The sequence below is a fragment of the Petaurus breviceps genome, unplaced genomic scaffold (assembly GCF_028583685.1).
Source record: "Petaurus breviceps papuanus isolate PSGF00001 unplaced genomic scaffold, PetGlider_PUasm1.0 188, whole genome shotgun sequence".
NCBI classification, from domain to species: domain Eukaryota; kingdom Metazoa; phylum Chordata; class Mammalia; order Diprotodontia; family Petauridae; genus Petaurus; species Petaurus breviceps.
This window is the reverse complement of record NW_027185804.1, coordinates 17,283,513-17,301,285: the sequence shown is the minus strand read 5'-3', so window position 1 is coordinate 17,301,285 and position 17,773 is coordinate 17,283,513. Positions and strand designations below refer to the sequence as shown.

General features: G+C 42.9%; 1 protein-coding gene across 2 annotated transcripts in view; it reads left to right on the top strand.

The window, feature by feature from the left end:
• The first annotated feature begins 1,385 nt into the window (after positions 1-1,385).
• BDNF (brain derived neurotrophic factor) overlaps positions 1,386-17,773 on the top strand; it is a 50,795-nt gene continuing 34,407 nt past the window's right edge. The window contains exon 1 of one of the 2 annotated variants that reach the window (XM_069091338.1): positions 1,386-1,727. The gene's annotated coding sequence lies outside the window, so the exon portion shown is untranslated. Of the gene's footprint in view, positions 1,728-3,103; positions 3,275-17,773 lie in introns of those variants that run through there. The other variant, XM_069091337.1, reaches the window with a different exon arrangement.

The following is a 17,773-nucleotide window of genomic DNA, read 5'->3' as shown; positions in this document are numbered from 1 at the left end:
GATAAATTATGTTTATAAAATTTTCCTTAAACACTGGAGCAGAATTTATCCATCCCTGATCCCCCAACAAAGTGAAAGAGACTTTTAAAACCTTACATAGTATAAATCCTATAACTATGGCCAATGAAATCACTTTCACAATTTATAGCATTTTAAATTTTCCACCAGGACCCAATGCCAGGGGTGATCTGAAAAAATATATCAGGTTTGTTTCCATTGTCCTATAGCATTCTGGTTTGCAAGCATCTATAAAATGCATTCAATATGCCCGCATGAACTCTTCCCCATAGGTGCCTTGGATTGTTTGTATTGGTTGTATGATCAGTCATATTGACATAGGTACCTAGCTAAATGTGCCTAACACATACTCTGAGGATCTGCGAATATATTTGAATAATCACACATTCGATCCAGCTTAACCGAGGAGGCATTATTGAGTTATCTATCAACACACCCAGAAAACAAAATAGCCAGGAGGGGAGCAGGTTCATTGACCCAGTGTAGAGGTAGACAGTCTACCTTCCTCTTGGCTCCATCACTGGAATGCCAAAGGCCTTGTATTGATCCCTGGTTTGCAATGAGTCCATTGGGAAGAACTCCCCTTCACTGACCACTAACCAGTTTGAGGTTGGCTAACTTGGCGAAATTATCAGAGCACTATTCTTTATCTAATACCCTAAAGTGCTAGCTAGCACTCTGCCGTGCTTCCAGAATGTTTGAACTACTGGGAACAGGATCACCTTTAAGGAGAACCCAAGGCAGGGGTTTGAGAAGTTTTGTCAAACTGTTGATTGAACATAATCCCCGGATGGTAGATTATGAGGCTTTTGGTGGCTCGAATGGTCTGGCTTAAAAAGCCAGCTGAAAGAATTTTTAGCTCTTCCAAAGAGATGAAGGTACCCTCCTTGAGGGCAGAGTCAGACTTTTTGTTGTTGTTATGTATGTTTGTTCGAATTGCTTTTGTATTCCCCGAGCCTAAAAAGAGATTAGAATGTAGTAGGTCCTCAGTAAATGTTTGTTGATTTAATTGAATGAACATCTGGACATCGTAGGTCCCTTTTGACCTCGGCACTGATAGCTTTCTCGGTGGAAGGGGGTCACAAAACTCCCCAAACTAGCTAGCTAAAAGCAAGGCTCCAGAGAAATTCTCATCTCTCTTCCTGCCCTGGGTTTTCTAAAGGGCTGGCCTGATGCATGTTTGGTAGGACGGCTGGGAGAAACGAGCATCTGCAAAAGCATGCAATGCTCTGGAACGGAACTCTTTTTAATAAAAGATGCATCCTTCCCAATGCACTGAATTTGGATTCTGGTAATTCGTGCAGGAGAGTGTCTATTTAGAGGCAGCGGAGGTATCATATGACATTGCACGTCAAGGCAATTGAGAAGCCCTCTCGTGGATTCCCACCCACATTCCCATTCAGAGCCTGAGAGGTCTGATCCAGCTCTCTCGCTAACCCTAGTGAGCTAGCATGAAATCTCTCTGCTTCTACCAAGATCAAATGGAGCCACTCAATCAGGGGATGCCATTATTACCTGGACCATTCAATTTCCACTATCAATAATTTAATCGATTTGCTGCAGAACAGAAGGAGCACAGGCAGGCACCAAAGACTGATCTGGACGGAGGGGAACCGGAGGGAGTGATAATTGGGAGTTGCGGGCTGAGTTTCCCCCCTCCCCAGGCGTGGCTGTCTCGATGTTGACTTTCACAAGTAGTGACTGAGAAGGTGGGTTGTTTTCCTTTCCTTCTTCCGTGAGGGCTCCGCAGCCAGTGGATTTAGGACCGAGCCCGTCACGCCTCCGGCTGCTGCGTGGCCCCAGAAAGTAACTTAGCGTAACGTTATCCGGGGCATTCATTAATAAAAAATGCTGTTATTATCTTGATTGAATTCCTATTAGGCAAACGATGGAGAGGTCAGCGAGCGCACTATATTTAAGCGGGCGGGTGTTTAAGACAACGAGTAAACCACTCTTAGCCACGCTTTGGGGGAAGTGATTATGGACACCCCTTGGGGACGTCCCCAGTGCTCCTTCTGTCAGGGAGCAAGGCGGTGGGGATTGGGAGGGGAGGCTTTCTCAGGATATTCGACGGCCCCCCTCCCCTGGGAATCCCTACACACAGCTTGTCTGCTCCGGACAGGGAAAGCAAAGTTGCAAAGTGGGGGTCCCAGCAGTCAGTGGAGCTCCCGACGCTAAGCTCCCCTACTCCTCCTACCCTGGTTTTTCTCTTCCCCCACCCCTTATGCCCCTCTCCTCCACGTATTTCACCCCCACCCCCACCCCAAGGCGCTGCAGAATTAAGGACAAACAGGAAGACTGGGCTTAACTGTGAGTTACCCACGTCCAGTGTCTTATCAGATCCACTGAGCCAGGATTCTGCTTGGCCCTGAAACCTCTTCCCCACCCCTCCCCATAGCCCACCGTCCGGGGCGTATGTCCCACTCTTGGGCTGCCCAGCATAGGGGAGCAAAGCTAGAGGGCCCATTCTCTGCGTCTCAGCCAAATGTGTCAAGTCGTGGGGGCGGTGGTGGCACAATGGGGGTGGGGGAGATTGGCACTGCCTGGGACCCACAACACCTACGGGTAAGGGACTAGAGGTCTGAGTAGGACAGACCCGCTGCCTTCGGGAGGGATGCTTAGTGCCTAGATCCTTGGGTGGAAAAAAAAAAAAAACTAGTCCTAAAATTCACCAGGGGCCGGGTCTGGGGCTGAGACCCGGGAGGAAAAAAGACGCCGCTTTCCCTTTAAGCCTCCGGCCCAGAGCTGGTGTCTCCGGCGCTGCTACTCCTGGGGTTAGTTTGACCAATGGAAGACCAAAGAGGGATCTAAATAATTTCTGACCGACAAAAAGCCTAAGGCAGGCGCTTGTCTGTCTCTCCCTCTCTCCTTCCTTCTTTCACACTCATGCACACACGCACACACACACACAAATTCACGCGCGCACACACACATACGCACACATACACGCGCGCACACACATACGCTCACACACGCGCGCGCGCGCACATACACACAAGCCGAGGCAGCCGCGGGATCCTGGGGGGTGAGGGAGCCAGGCTCGCCCCCCCCCCCCCCTCCCCCCCTCCCTCCTCCCCCGCCACCCCCCTCATGAAGATTTGATGAGATACTTGAGCTGCCGCTGCTGCTGCTGGTCGTGCCGGCGGCGGCTGGGACTGGGGCGCGGACTGGGCTCCGGGGCGCGGAGGAGGAGGAGGAAGAGGAGGATGTGACTCTCCGAAGCAGGGGACCCAACCAGCTTTGTGTGGACTCTAAGGTAGGGGAGAGCCTCGGAGTCGAGCCGTGCCAGGGCGGGCAGGACGGGGTTCTGTGGGGGACCAGCCCCTGTTCCCCCGGGAAAGTTATTCGCGGAGTCGGGGGACGCGAACGCAGGGCACAGGGGCCTCCAAGTTGGGGAAGGGTGATTCGTTCCTCTCTCTGGCCCTCCCCCGAGGAGGGTTAGAGGGTTGGAGCAAGTTCTGGGACCTCTAGTCCCCAGACAAATGAAACGTGTGTCCCAAATGAAAATGGGGGGCTGGCTGCTGGGACTTGGACCCAGGGAGAAGGCACTTGGAGAGTGCGCGCTAGAAGGGACTGAGGAGCGAGGGCACGGAATCGACGGGAATCTGGAGGAACTGGGACGTGCGTGTAATAGAGGAAGGGGCTGGGGAGAAGCGAGTAAAGTGGGGGCGCGAGAGGTTTGGGAGGGCTCCAGTTACTTTGAGGGGATGAGAGACGTCGTGTAGCCCTTTAGGAGACTGCAAAGGGACCGAGGGCGAGTTGGGGAGCCAAGACTGCGGCTTCTTATTGACTCGGCCAAATGAGGGACTGAAAGATGAGGAGGGGATCTTTCCTTCCGAAGAACTGGGCTAGCCCCGCTCCTCGACCCCCATTCCCTCCATTAAACTGCCAGGCCTCCACCTCATCCCCTGGCCCCATCCAGGTGCAGCCAGCCGGGCTGCAGTCCCCTGCTTCCCGAGAGTTGAATCCCGAGTGAAACTGACAGGTCCGGGGCGAAAGTAGCTTTCAAAACTTAGCCTTTCCTGGCGGTCCACACCTGGCCCCGCCCCGGGATGCGTGATCCGGGATTTCGAAAGCAATAACTTTCCTAATCCGCTCTCCTATCCCCCCAGCTTCCTCTGAGGATAGCTTCGCTAACAAGTCCAGTACCAGTTCTTCCGAATTCCCAGGGCCCCCTCTGGTCTCCTAGGTGTGGGAGAGGGGAGATAGAAGGGGCGCAAAAGTTTTGACTTGGTGGAGAAGAACGAGCTTAGGGTTGGTACTTGGGGGGTGAGCGGGAGAAGGAGAGCGCGGAGCCCGGAGAGGAGGGACCGGGGGAGCAGAGGATGTGACCGGGCTTGGAGAGACTCCTGCCTTCATGAATGAAGAGCGAAGAGGAGGAGTCCACTAGAATTGGGGGAGTCCCGGGGGTACTTGGGGCGGCGGGGGAAGGAGCGAAGAGGGTGCTGGAGCAAAGAGCCTGCGCGCACGCCTCTGGGGAGTGAGCGGCGCAAGCGGCTGGGTTTGTGTTTGCCGGAGGGGGTGGGTGGGGTGGAGAGCTGGGGGAGGGGGGTGATTGAGAGGTGGGGGGGGGGGGGGGGGGATGGAGAGGGGGGGGGGGGGGGTGATTGAGAGATGGGGGTGGCGGGGGACAGAGTAACTAGGGAAGGTATGGGGTGCCCTCTACCGGGGAAGAGTCGAAGCTCAACTGCAAGGCCGGGGGAGGAGGGAGGGACTCCTGGGCTTCTCCCACCCCCAGGGTTGCGACGGAGAGGGGGAGGAGGGGAGGTTGGCCAGGGCTCTCCCCATCCCCTAGGCTGCCGCGAGAATCGGGGGAGGGGGAGGCTGACCAGGGCTCCCAGGCGTCTCTTCCAGTTCCGATCCACCTCGGGCTGGGTATCCCTAGGACCAGGAGGAGGTGGGATCCTCTGAGTGATCCTGCTGGATCCAACAATGTGGTGCACCCAGGAGGGCTTCTGATGCGTGTACGGTGATGTCTGGAACGTATTTAGAAGAGAAGCCTGGTTTCTCCATCCCTGTGCGGCTTCAAAGGGTGCTCGCCAGGGGTTAGCCCATGTGCCTTGTTTTAACTGAACTTGCAAGAGGGTCCGAGCAGCTTCTCCCCCCTTCCCCTCCTTCCCCCCCCCCCCCCCATATCAACAGTAACCAGTGAACATTTTCTGACAAGAGTGAAGGAATGTTCTTGGCTGGGAGCTAGGGAAAGCATATTTCTAAGTGTTTATTTCAGAAGCTTAATCCACCTAGTACTGTACCTCTTTCCGGAAAAGCAATATTGTACACATTTAGGTACTTTGGTTCTTAACTGGGTCAAAATAGGACTGGGAAGCTGAAGGATATCCCAAGAATCAAAAACTCTTCTAAAACAATGTTCTTTTCCTTTCATCTAAAAAAAAAATTCTATCTGTACTTGTAGAGTCAAAACTTTCCTCTTTTTTCCCCTTGGCCCAAAAAATTGATCTTGTCTGTTTTCCATCCTCTGTTATTTCTGCATAATAAAATAAGTAATTTGTATAAACATGGGAGTTTCTCATTGTTTGCTTTATGCAACATAAAATTTCCTAGGTTGAAGGTTACTTGGATGTGACATGGCCAGTTTCAAGCTATTATAGCTCGTATATCATGTAGAAATTACACCAGGAAGTTTTGGCAGAGGGTGCGCATTAAAGTCTATGTATAACATTCACTGAAACCATATTGTCTGATCTTGCAAATGTAATAATGGAAAATTGCTGTTGCTTGAAGCTTGCTGTACTAGCAATAGAGGTAAGCGAAAAGGAAAAAGAGGCACTTGTTGAAATGTAACCATAACCTGGAGTGGAATTTAAAACATGTTGGTTATCATAACTGGAATTCCAGCACCTTAAAGGATTACTCCTTTTCTCCTTTTGTTTTAAATGGAAAAAAAAATAAATGCAGCAATAAAAAAATAGATGCCAAGTTATTGCTATTTGGTGATTGAGATTTTTATAGAGAACGTTTTATCTTTCTAAGCACATTAAGCAAATCAGAATTATTTCCAGATGATTGCATGTTTGGGGGACCACTGAAACAGTGGCATGCATTCTCAGGCATTGAATTTTTTAAAAGCAAAATACAACTACAAAAGCTTTTTTCCCCCTTATTCGAAGAAAAGTTAGACACTTTTAATTTTGTTTTTGTTCAGGTGATTGTTACCATTATAAAATCAATAGCTATTGGCCATCTGAACCTCTGACAGCTAAGGTATTCAGGAAATCTCTCCTAACATGCCCTTTTCAATCTAGTACACAAAGACATCTTTACTTTTAAGTCAAAAACAATTCAGAAAATTGTCATTAACTGAGAATGGAGAGGTTGAATATTCATTTGAGTTGTTTTGCTACAGCAGGTTAATTGTGCTAACCTAATAATAACAAAAGAAAAGAGAGTTTTCATTTTTAAAATGTCATCACTGAAAGTCTGCATTCCCATCTTGTTTTATTTTGTTTTTTAAACTAACTATAGCTAATGTGCACTTCTGAAATCCTTCAAGGAGTGATTGGATTTCCAGCTTAATAGGGGGCGCCATTAGGAAGCAGGCTATTCTCTTCTTACTGGAATAGTTGAGTGTTTAAGCTCTTCAGTGACCAAAAGGAAATGATTGATAATTCTTTTTTCTTTCCAAGGCAAAGCAGTCCTCATTTAGAGTTAGCCCTCTGGACAAGCTGAGCACGATCACCTGGAAGTAGACCAAAGGGCAGGGTTACAGTTTCCTCTATTCATATTAAAAACTTTAAACAAATGTATTTTCTTCTTTTTCGTGATTGCCCTTGTTAAAAAAAAAAAAAACCTGCGTAGTAAAACTATGAAACAGAACACAACCTCCAAACTTTTGTTGTAAGAATATCTTCATTTCTCCAGGGTCAACAAGATCAACAGAAATAAGGTTTAAAAGTATCATCATCATCATCGAAATAATAACAATGATAACATTGAAATTTCAGTGCTTAGGCTGTTAGGAGACCAAGAGAGGAAATAAGACAAAATTCAGACTTCCTGTATGTAAACAGTGATAGTAGAACTTGGCACTGTGGCCAAGCTTAGGATTCCTTTTAAAATGAAAGTTGCTCCCCTCTTTTAGACAGCTGTACTATTGATTTCTTTTAATGGCTAAAATGTAATTTTCAGCTTAGATCTCCCTGCATGGAAGATTTCAGTTTTCATGGAGCAAACCAGGCTCAAGTGTAAGGGGATATATCCCTTTAATAGGGTAATTACTAACTTGTCTAGACTTGTTTTCAAGTGATTGTTATGAGCACTCAGTTTCCACTAATTGCAAAATTGCTGCTTAATTGAAAGACTCTCAATCATCTAGTGCAGCAATTCAGACCCTGGCAGGCTCTGGGATCTCAAACTGTGAAGTGCATTTTAAACAGGAGGCAGGGAGAGAATTCATTGCAATTTTAGCCTTTCAACTAGGGTGCTTCAAGGAAGACTTTCAGCTGAGGTGGGAAACATGTGGATGACAAAAATAACATTAACTTTCATTGTAATAAATTTTCTTTATTAGGATGAACAACATACAGATGTGCTTCAAAAGTGAACGAACAGACGTATTGGTTACACCATTCATTCAGTCATTCTGTTTTGTACAGACTAAAGTTAAGCAATATATAATGTTGATAAATTAAATCCTTATGCCATTTCCATGTGGGGTTCAACTCCTATAGATTCAACAACTGAAAAGGAAATTTTTTTTTTAGCATTTAAGTAATCAACTCCCCTTTCAATTTCTACTTATGACCCAGAATTTTAAAATTCCAAACCTGATTTTATAAATTACATACATCAGTCATTTTCTGAAATGCTTAGATCAAATACACTAATTAGCTGTGTGACCCTGCTCAAGTCACCTAACCTCTGCCTTAGTTTCCTCATCTGTGAAATGTGGAGAAAAAGCACTTAACCTCCCAGGGGTGAGATACTATTTATGAAGCAAACCTAAAAGTACCATATTGTCATTATTAAAGTTAGGACACCAGCTAATGAATATGTAGCATGGTTATTAGCCTCTAACCTAGTACAGAATTGGAAGTTGGAGAAACTTGGATATAAATCCCAGCAGGTCAGGGGTTCCTAACCTAGGGTCGATAGGATGTCCCCCAGGGGATCCATGGATAGGTTTCAGGAGGTCTGAAAATTCGGATGGGAAAAAAAGAAATTATACATTTATTTTCACTAACCTCTAACTGAAACTTGGCATTTCCTTTTATTATATATGTAGGCAACAAACATAATTCTGGGACTCCTGATACACATACACAGAGAAAAGTCAAGAGCCCTTGTTTCTGGCTGTATAGTTATGAGAGGAAGTTAGTTACTTTCTCTGAGATTTAGTTCCTCATCTGTAAAAATGTTAGTGATGTTAATAGCTAGAGTTCCCACTTCGCTCCATTATGAATCTCAAGTGAGATTGCAGATTAAGTAATTTATAAACTTTAAAGCACTTTTTATCATTCTATCACAGATGAACAATGACTAAAGAATAGGACTGTATTGGCTTTGAAGTTAATTTGTAGAATGGCAGTTGACCTCTAAATTCAACCCATGGTAGTCTCACTTCATTAAATATAAGGGTGGGTTCATTAGTGTTGACTTTCATTTAAAAATGAGTCCCATGATAGACACAGGATAATAAATCTAAATCTCATAGTGATTTTAGAGATCATGACATCATAGATTTAAAGCTTAGACATCTCAGATGCCATCTTGTTCAATCTCCTCATTTTACAGATGAGGAAACTGAGGCCCAGGGAAGGAAAGTAACTTGCCCCAGGTCACAAAGATAATTAAGTGTCATAACTCAGATTGGAACCCAGGTCCGGAAGGAAGAAGTGAAATTATAGAACCACAGTTCTGATGCCTCCCATTCATAGCCAAGGTAAATTTTGAGGGTGGGTTCCATTAAATGAGTTGACTTTTTTTTTTCTTAGAGCAAAAAAGCTAATTTACAAGCTTCCTTGACAACTACAAAAAATCTAAGTATATTTGCTGGGAACCCCAAAGAGTCTATGTGTGTTATGGAGCTCCCCGTGTCCAAGAAGTTAATTTAAAAAAAACGCTTCTGCTGTTGTCATGGCAGCCATCTACTGATCTGAGAGCTCATAGAACATAGTAACTCAGCAGTATGCTTTCATCTTACTTTCTGGACTGATGGAAATTTTATGATTACCTTCTGTGCGTTCTAGGCATGACTTCTCACTGTCGGGCAGTTAAGGTAGGATTTCTGATTCCTCTAGGGAAGTGGCTAGAAATGTTATGGAAACAGCCTTGAATTTTAAATGGGCTTATTAGCATAAAGCCTAGAAGAGAGCCTGCCATTTAATTAAAGTTATTTACGGGTGAATTGAAGGTTTGTGGAAAAGGAACCTCTAGGAAAATGAAAGAAACAAGTTGTCAAATAAGCCCTCCGCCCAACTTCCCAGAAACTGGAACACTAGTGCCATCTAGGGAGGAAAGCCCCAACTTACCCAGACCAAGGCCTAGAGCTCCAATGGGCTTCAAGATAACCAGATTCCAATGCTTTAAGTCTTTAGGGCTTCAAGGCAGCTTTCTCTCGGTTCATTTGTGGGGTTGAAGAGTGTGTCTGTCTAGGTTGGGGAGCAAGGGGGTGTGAGAGTGTTCTCGCGTATTTGGGGCCAAGACTGCTGTTGAAAGGGAGACCCTCTAACTTGGTAATCTCTCTGCAGAACCTTTTGGAGTGATTTGAATGTGGCCCTTCACTCAACATAAAGGCGCTTCCCGCTACCTATGAACTGACCTTGGTTTTACTTTTTATTATTTCCAAAGAAATTTATGGAGATAGCAAGGCAAAAGATTCTGCTTTCAGTCATTTGCCTCAGGCATTTTCTTGTACAGGAATACCAAGTAAGCAAAAGAGAGAAAACTTTTAGGTTTATGTGCTCCCATAATTTGCTTTAACTTGAGGGGGAAAAATGTATGATTTGAGAAGAACTAAGGACGAAAATGAGAGGCAATGTGGCCTATAGGATAGAGAACCACTGAGCACCTTGGAATCAATCAGGAAATCAGATCAACAAGCATTTATTATCAAGCATAAATTATAAAGAAATGGTTTCAGATTACCAAAACCATGTACTAGGCATGACTTTTGTGCCAGGCATGGGGCACATCTGGGGACCCCAAAAAGAACAAACAAAAGAATCCCTCCTTGAGGAGCTCACAGGGGGTTCAAATCCTGCCCTGACAAACACCAACCATGTGAACCAGGGCAAGACACCGTCTCTCAGTGTCTTGGACAGTAGATTACTCAGCCTTTCTTCAGCACCTACTCTATAATTCATTACTGTCTTGGGTGTCATAGATACAAAGACAAAAGTGAAAGTCTCTTCCCTCAAGGAGTTTACAGTCTGGCACATAGATGCTAAAGTAGACTCTAACCCTTACTCCTTGTGTGACCTCAGACAAGTTACTTCGCTGGCCTGTGATTTTTTCATCCATAAAATGTGGGAGTTGCATTGTTTCAGGAGGTTCTTAATTGGGCTCCATGGACAGATTTCAGGGGGGTCCATGGACTTCCATGTGGGAGAAGGAAATTAGCCCTTAATTTTTACTGAAGTCCCATTGAAATTGAGAATTTTCTTCTGCAATTATTTAAAAAAACATAGGCTTTGCTAGACCCCCAAAGGGAGTCTGTGACCCACACAAAGGTCAATACTCATATATTATATGATCTCTGAGGTCCCTCTGAGGTCCAACTTTAGACCTTTGATATAACTATAATTAATGTATAATATAATTAATACAAGGTTTGTTGGGGAGGCCCTAACAACTGAGGATCAGGCATTGGAGTAAAAGCACAGATCTGATTCAAATCTCACCTCTGAAATCTTTTTCTTATGTATCTTTCAGCAAATCATTCAACCATTCTAGGCCTCAGTTTCCACATCTTTATAATGGGAGGGTTGTGCTAAAAGCAAGATTCCATCCAGCTCTGGATCTGGGATCTTGTTCTCTAAGCCTGTGATCTCACTGTAAGATTCAGAAGGGTTGTCAGTCTGCAGTTGTAGAAGAAATTTTCACACAATGAGTTTTCCACACCAGTGAAATCATAGCTCTTTCTCAAAAGAATAGTATAAAATTAAAAGTCTCACGTCATAGGCATTTAATAACCAAGAAAGAAATGGTTTCAGATGCCCATACTCATGTCCTAAACAAAGATCTTTTCTCCCTGTCCCAGCTTCTCTTACCCATCCCCCCCAAAAGATATTTGATCTAAAAAAATGCAACTCTTTGATGCAGGGTTACAGATTTAGTGCTGTTACACAAGGGACTGACATTTCTGAAAATGTTAACACGATGGAGAAAAAAACCCAAACAAACTTTGGGGGTTGGGGTGAAACCATATGTTTTAGGGGAAATTGAAATATATACAATACTTTTCCCCCAGCCCCATTTACAAAGTAAAGTCATTTTGTCAGCTTAGTGAGATTAAAAAAGCATCACACGTGACTTTCTTTGTCTTAAAAAATCATGCTTGGTATGTGAAAATTCTAAAATATTTTTCATTCAAATATCAATTACAAAGATGTGTTGCATATGCTTTTTTTTATTATTATTAGAGAATTGCCTGGGGAAAGTGAAAGGTTAAATTAGAGGTAAGGTTCCAGTCTGCATTGGTGGAAGGAGATTGTGCACTGAGAGATGAAATCACAGGTCTGGATAAGAAGGGAAAAAATGCTTTTAAGTAAAGTTAAAAGTTTATATTTTTTGGTTCCAAATGGACCTAAGCTGCTGAACTTTACAGCTTCTAGTATCTTTTCATTTTTGTAAGTTTAAGAGAAGTGAGGTGGGGTGAGGGGGAAGGCCAGTCACTGACAGTATTATAAAACAAATACAATTATTAATCAACAAGCATTGATAATTGTGTTTGTTTTTTAAATTACAAGTCAGGCACCATTCCTTTTTCTCCTTAGTATATTGCCTTCAGTGCTGACTACCTGTGTGACATTGGGGCAAGTCACAGTGTTCTTGGGCCTAAGGCTCTAGTACAGTGAGGGGGTTGGATTAGATGGTCTATGATGTCCCAGGTCTAGATATGAAAGCCTATGACCTAAAACTGGGCCCAGATGGAGATAATCTTGCTAGTGTACTTCTTGATTTGGTGAATTCCCAATCATAGACCTAGTACTTCCTTACACACAGAAGATAGAAGCATTTGAAACATTAGAAAATCAAAGACTTTGCTACCATGCTAATGGAAGGGGAATGATTGGCAGACTCCCAGATTGTAGCCTTATTATAAAGATGATTCCATAATAATTTCAGCAGCAATTCCACTGCCTCCTATGGTCTGTGTGTGCTGTGTATATGAGGAAGCATAGGACAGGGGGTAGAATAGCAGCTCTGGAGTCCTTCTGGAGCACCCGGGCTCAGCTCCTACCTCTCTGACATAGGCTGGTTCTTTAACCTTCCAAAACATCACTGAACCTCTGTGTGCCCTGGGCAGCTCCCTCAGACTATAAATTGCTGGGTGCTTTTGAAGCTAAGTTGGAAGAGGATTTTTTCTCACTGGGAGTTTCATATATGAAATCACAAATCTAGATCATTTCCCTCCCCTCCAATGGTTATAGGATACCTACCTTCAAAGAGGTAATAGTCTTTGCCTTGGGAGGAAATATTAATGAGATAGAGGTTCATAGGATTTTAAGTTATAGAAGTGACCTTTGAGATCATCTAATCCACCCTCCTCATTTACGATTAAAGATATTGAGACCCAGAAATGGAAGGCAGCTTACCCAAGGTCACCACATAGTGTAAGAAACTTAAGTCAAGATCTGAACTCAAATCTTTTGGTTTTAAACCCAGGGTTCTTTCCATGATTCCATAGTGGCTACCCCAACCCCCAAGTAGTATTCTGTGCTTTGATAGGAGTAAAGGAGAAATCCAGGCAAAATTCAAGGAGTTCATTCCAGGCTTGGGGAACAGCTTATAGGAATGTGTGCAAGTGGGAGAAGATAAGACCAGATCTGGGAGTGATGAGTAGGCCCCTTTGACTGAAATAAAGGGCCACAGAGTAAAACAAGATCAGAATAAGTAGCATCATAGATTCGGTGCTGGAGGTAAGCAATGAAGTCCAGTTTTATTCAGAAGACAACGGCATTGAGATTTTGGAATTTACAGTATCAGACCTATGCATTAGGAAGATTACATTGATCACTCTGTGAAAGGTGGTTTGGTGAGGGGAAAGACTGGCAACAGGGAGAACATTTAAATGATTCTTATAATTCGGGTCAGAGAGTAATGAGGACCTTTAGTCAGGGTGGTAGTTATGGGAATGCAGAGAAGAGGCCAATGAGAGGGAACTTGTCACCATGTCTGAAAGTACCTTTCTCATGCCAGCCTTTTAATCAACAACTGGAATGCTTATAGTGTGCAGATATTCATATAAAATGGAACACTTGTAGCCAGGCCATATAGCTAAGGACTCAGGGCTCACAGAGACTGGAAACCCTGGGCCTAAATTAACAAGATGAAATTGAACAGGAATAAATGTAAATTCCCACATGTAGGTACAAAAAATGAATTGCTCAAATATGTTATGGAAAAGACATGGTTTAACAGTAGTTCAGTAGTTTTTGCTGACTCTAAGCTCAATTAGTAGAATATCTACTATTATATTCTATTACTATATATACTACTATTAATAGACTAAAAATATAGATAAAGCAAAAATAAACAAAACTTTCACTATCTTCGGCCATATACACATAAGGGTAATGCCTAGTAGAAATTTGATTAGGGCAGATAAAATAGAAGTCCCCTTAGGGAAAAAATTTGGAATGAGGGACGCTTTAATATTAAATATTAGTGATATCCATATGTCCATTTAAGATTTGCAAAACACTTTAACCAAGCAACAGAGTTTTCTAATCTACTAGGCACTGTGATACAAAGACAAAAATGAAACAACCCCTGTCCACAAGGAACTTATATCCAATCATTATCTTATTCCCTGCTCCCCAAACCATTACTATTCCAACTTTGCAAATGAGGAAAGTCAAGTTCTGAAAAGCTGAATGCAGACTGATCTATGGTGACACAGCTGATAAATGTCACAGGTGGAATCTGTACCATTCTTATACTGGAAAATTCTTCTCTGTAAGGAATATAGGTGTTTACTGGATCATAAGTCATATCAAATGTGTTACAGTAAAAGTTGAGAGTCTGCACTGAACAAGAATACACATGGAACGCAAATGTCAAATCTAGCTCAAGGCACAAATATGCCTCATGTGCTACCCTGACCAGACCACATCTAGAGTATTATGTTAAGTTTTGGGGTCCTGGGCTTCAAGAGGAAAATTTTTAAGAAGGAAAAACTGGAATATATATATATATAAAAGTAATCAAGATGGTGAGTGATCTGGAAACCATGTCCCATATTAGGAATGGTTTTTTAACCCTAGAGGAAAATAACAGAGGCTATGATTGTTGCTTTCAAATGTCTGAACAGCTGTCATTGGGAAGAGGAAAAAGCTTTCTCTTGTGTTGTTCCAGAGGACTGGGCCTAATGGAAAGGAATCAAATGGAATTGGTGGAAAGAAGAACTTTCTAATATTTGGGGTTCTCCAACTATTGAAACAGATTGTTTTAAGGAGTCAGTTTTGTGTTACAAATGTTCAGTGAGAAGTTGAAATATCAGACTGTAAAGTATTTTCCAACATTCTGAGGTTCTATAATGATAAATGTGTTTGTTTTATAATTCATTGAAAAGTGGTAGTAATGTCATCGCTTGTTAGTTCATCTCTTCCTTGAGTTTTAGATCCAAAAGACTGGTAGTTTGTGAAATGACTGATAAAATTCTTCCTGTTTCTTAGTAAAATCATTCACTATACTTTCTTCTGTGCTAGTAAGTGGAAATCCATGTTGATTCTTAAAAGCAGTTCTTTTTTTAAACGAGCCATTGAGTAAGGAAAACCTGATGAAATGTTCAGATTCAAGTACAGGATTACTAAAGAAATGAACTTTTTGAGCATTAGCATCTTTGTGGAATCGTGCACTTGAGTCTGGAAGATGCAGTGTTCTAAGCACCTTCAGATCTTCAGGTTTGGACTTCTCCTTGACAAGTGTCTTTGTTTTAGAAAATATTCCAAGCACACTGTACCTGCCCCCTTCCAAGTGAGTATTGCTATGGACTGCAGTGTCATTCTTTTCTTCTTTCTCCTTCTTGAAGATAGGAGTTGCAATATGAGTAGCTTCACATGGTTCCTAACTTGTTTTTGTTCTTCTATACATTATTTGGAGAGTATCCAACTTCACTCAGTCACTAAGAGGCAAACTAAGTTCATGGGAGGCCCATCATCTTGCAGTAATCCATTATGAAATCTTGTGCTTCATTCATGTTACACAGCACCCTGGTCCTACAAAGTCAATATTTTATCTCTCTCTAGCTCCTGTAGAATTTCAGGCATCTGGTACACTTTGCATGTTTTCTGTCCTCTCCTATTTTAATGCATTCAAATTAAAAAATAAATAAAAGCTGAGGAGTCATCACATAAGTTTACAAACCCTTTTCTCCATTCATTTGCCTCTAAGTACAGTAAGACATAGTGCTTCATTGATTACTGCTTACACAGATTCCATTATCCATTCATATTCTGACTCTGAAAGAGGCTTGCTTAAAGAATAATCTGCTGAGCAAATGATCTTAGCAATTATAAGAACACCCTGCCAGCATTCAGTGGCATTCCCGTAGAAGGTATGCTACTCTTGCAAGAGCTTGTTCGGCTTTTCCTGATCTCCAGGTTTTTCCTTGTCTACAGATAGAGGCTTTGAACATTTGGGGACTTGCTACTTGAACATTGGGCAACTGTTTGTGTTGAAGGCATCATTACAGAAGTGGTTACAGCAAGGGCTGCCTGGGTTGAGAATTCCAAGAGAGTATTTTTGACTTGTCACAGAATTTCAGAGACATAAGGGATCATGTTGGTGATTTCACCCCAACCTTATGCTATCAAGGTTCCCTTCTACAATATACCCAGTAGATAGTTGGCTGCCCATTCTTTGAAATAAAACCAACAGGGAGGCCTCGCTCTCTCCCAGAGCTAGCCAGGTCCACTCTTGGATAGTTTCAATGCAAGGTAGTTTAACCTGACATCAAGCCTGAGGGCAGAGACACTTTTGTTTTGTTTTGTTTTGTTTTGTTAACCACTTACCACAGTAATACTCAATAAATGCTAGTTGATTAACATATGTTCCTAAAACAGTTTTAAAATATATATATATATCAAATATGTGGTAATTGGATTTTTTTTAAAGCGTGTTTTTGGTCATTCCTAGACCCTAGAGGAGACACACTGATACCACAAAGCAATAGACAGAGATTGGGTTAGATCTGTATAGCACTTTCCTAACTAAAGCCCTACTATTTCTGCTATTTCTATAGTAGCTTAAGGTTGGCAGAACTCTTTGCTCAGAACCCTGTGAGCTAAGTTGTAGAAATATTTTTACCTTTTTGTAGACAATGAAATCAAGAGTTGGGTGGCATGGCATGGCTTGCATTCCTTGTTCCACCCTTTGTCAAGCCTTAACGCTGAGACCAGTGTTCTTTCCCTTACACCAGCGCCACAAGCAGACCACTCTGTTAGCTATAGATTGTCCTCAATAGCTGCTGAAAGCTCTTCCAACTCTTAACATTTCTGTGATTCTGTGAACACATTCACCCAGGAGAGTTCCTTGGGGGATGGGATCATGTTTCTGTCTTTCTTTGTATCCCTGGTACTTAGCACAGTGCCTGGTCCATAGAAAGCCCCTTATGAACAGGTGACTCTGCTTAACAGGTGAGCCTGCACTACTAGGCCTTGAATTAGGCACAAGACTGAATAGCTTTCTCCTGTACTGAGTTCCCTATGAAATTAATGTCCTGTATGTAAGGGAAGGAAGCTTTTCAATAACAATGCTTTACATTGGTGGAGTATTTTGACCCTTTCAAACAACAGTGATGACAATAACCATAACTTGTCTTCGTAAATGGCACTTTAAGGTTAACAAAGCATGGTGCATGTTGGACTCAGCTGAGTGACTCAGATAGAATCTTGGCTTTAGATGGAGTGGTGGTGTCAAACTCAAAGAGAAATGGCTCCCTGTGGGTCCATATTGACTTAGAAAACCACAAATTAGCTTTTTCATGTTGTGTTGTATTTTGATTTATTTTGTTAAACATTTCTCAATTACATTTAAATTTTGTTATGGACCCTACTAGAGTCTAGAAGACTTGAATTCAAATCCTACCTCTCTGGTACTTGTTAGCTGGGTGACCTTAGGCAAGTCCCTTAAGTTTCATAAGATTTAGTGCTTCCTTGACTACTCTTTATACAGGCCCCCATTACCCATTCATATTCTGACTCTCAAAGAGAATTCACTTATGGAATATATGCTAAGCATTATAATATGAGGGCCTTGTTGTTAAGTCATTTCTCAGTCATATCCAACTCCCTGTGACCCATTTGGGGCCATTTCTTGGTAAAGATACTAGAGCAGTTTGCCATTTCCTTCCCCAATTCATTGTACAGATGAGGAACTGAGGCAAAAAGGTTAAGTGACTTGCCCAGGGTCATAGAGCTAGTAAATATCTGAGGCCTGAGTCAAACTCAGGAAGATGAGTCTTTCTCACTCCAAGCCCAGCACTCAAAACATCCTACCAGTCAGCTACTGAATGGTGGCATTTGGTAAGAGGTGCATTTCTTTTATAAGAACTTGGTAAGTTTTTCCAGAT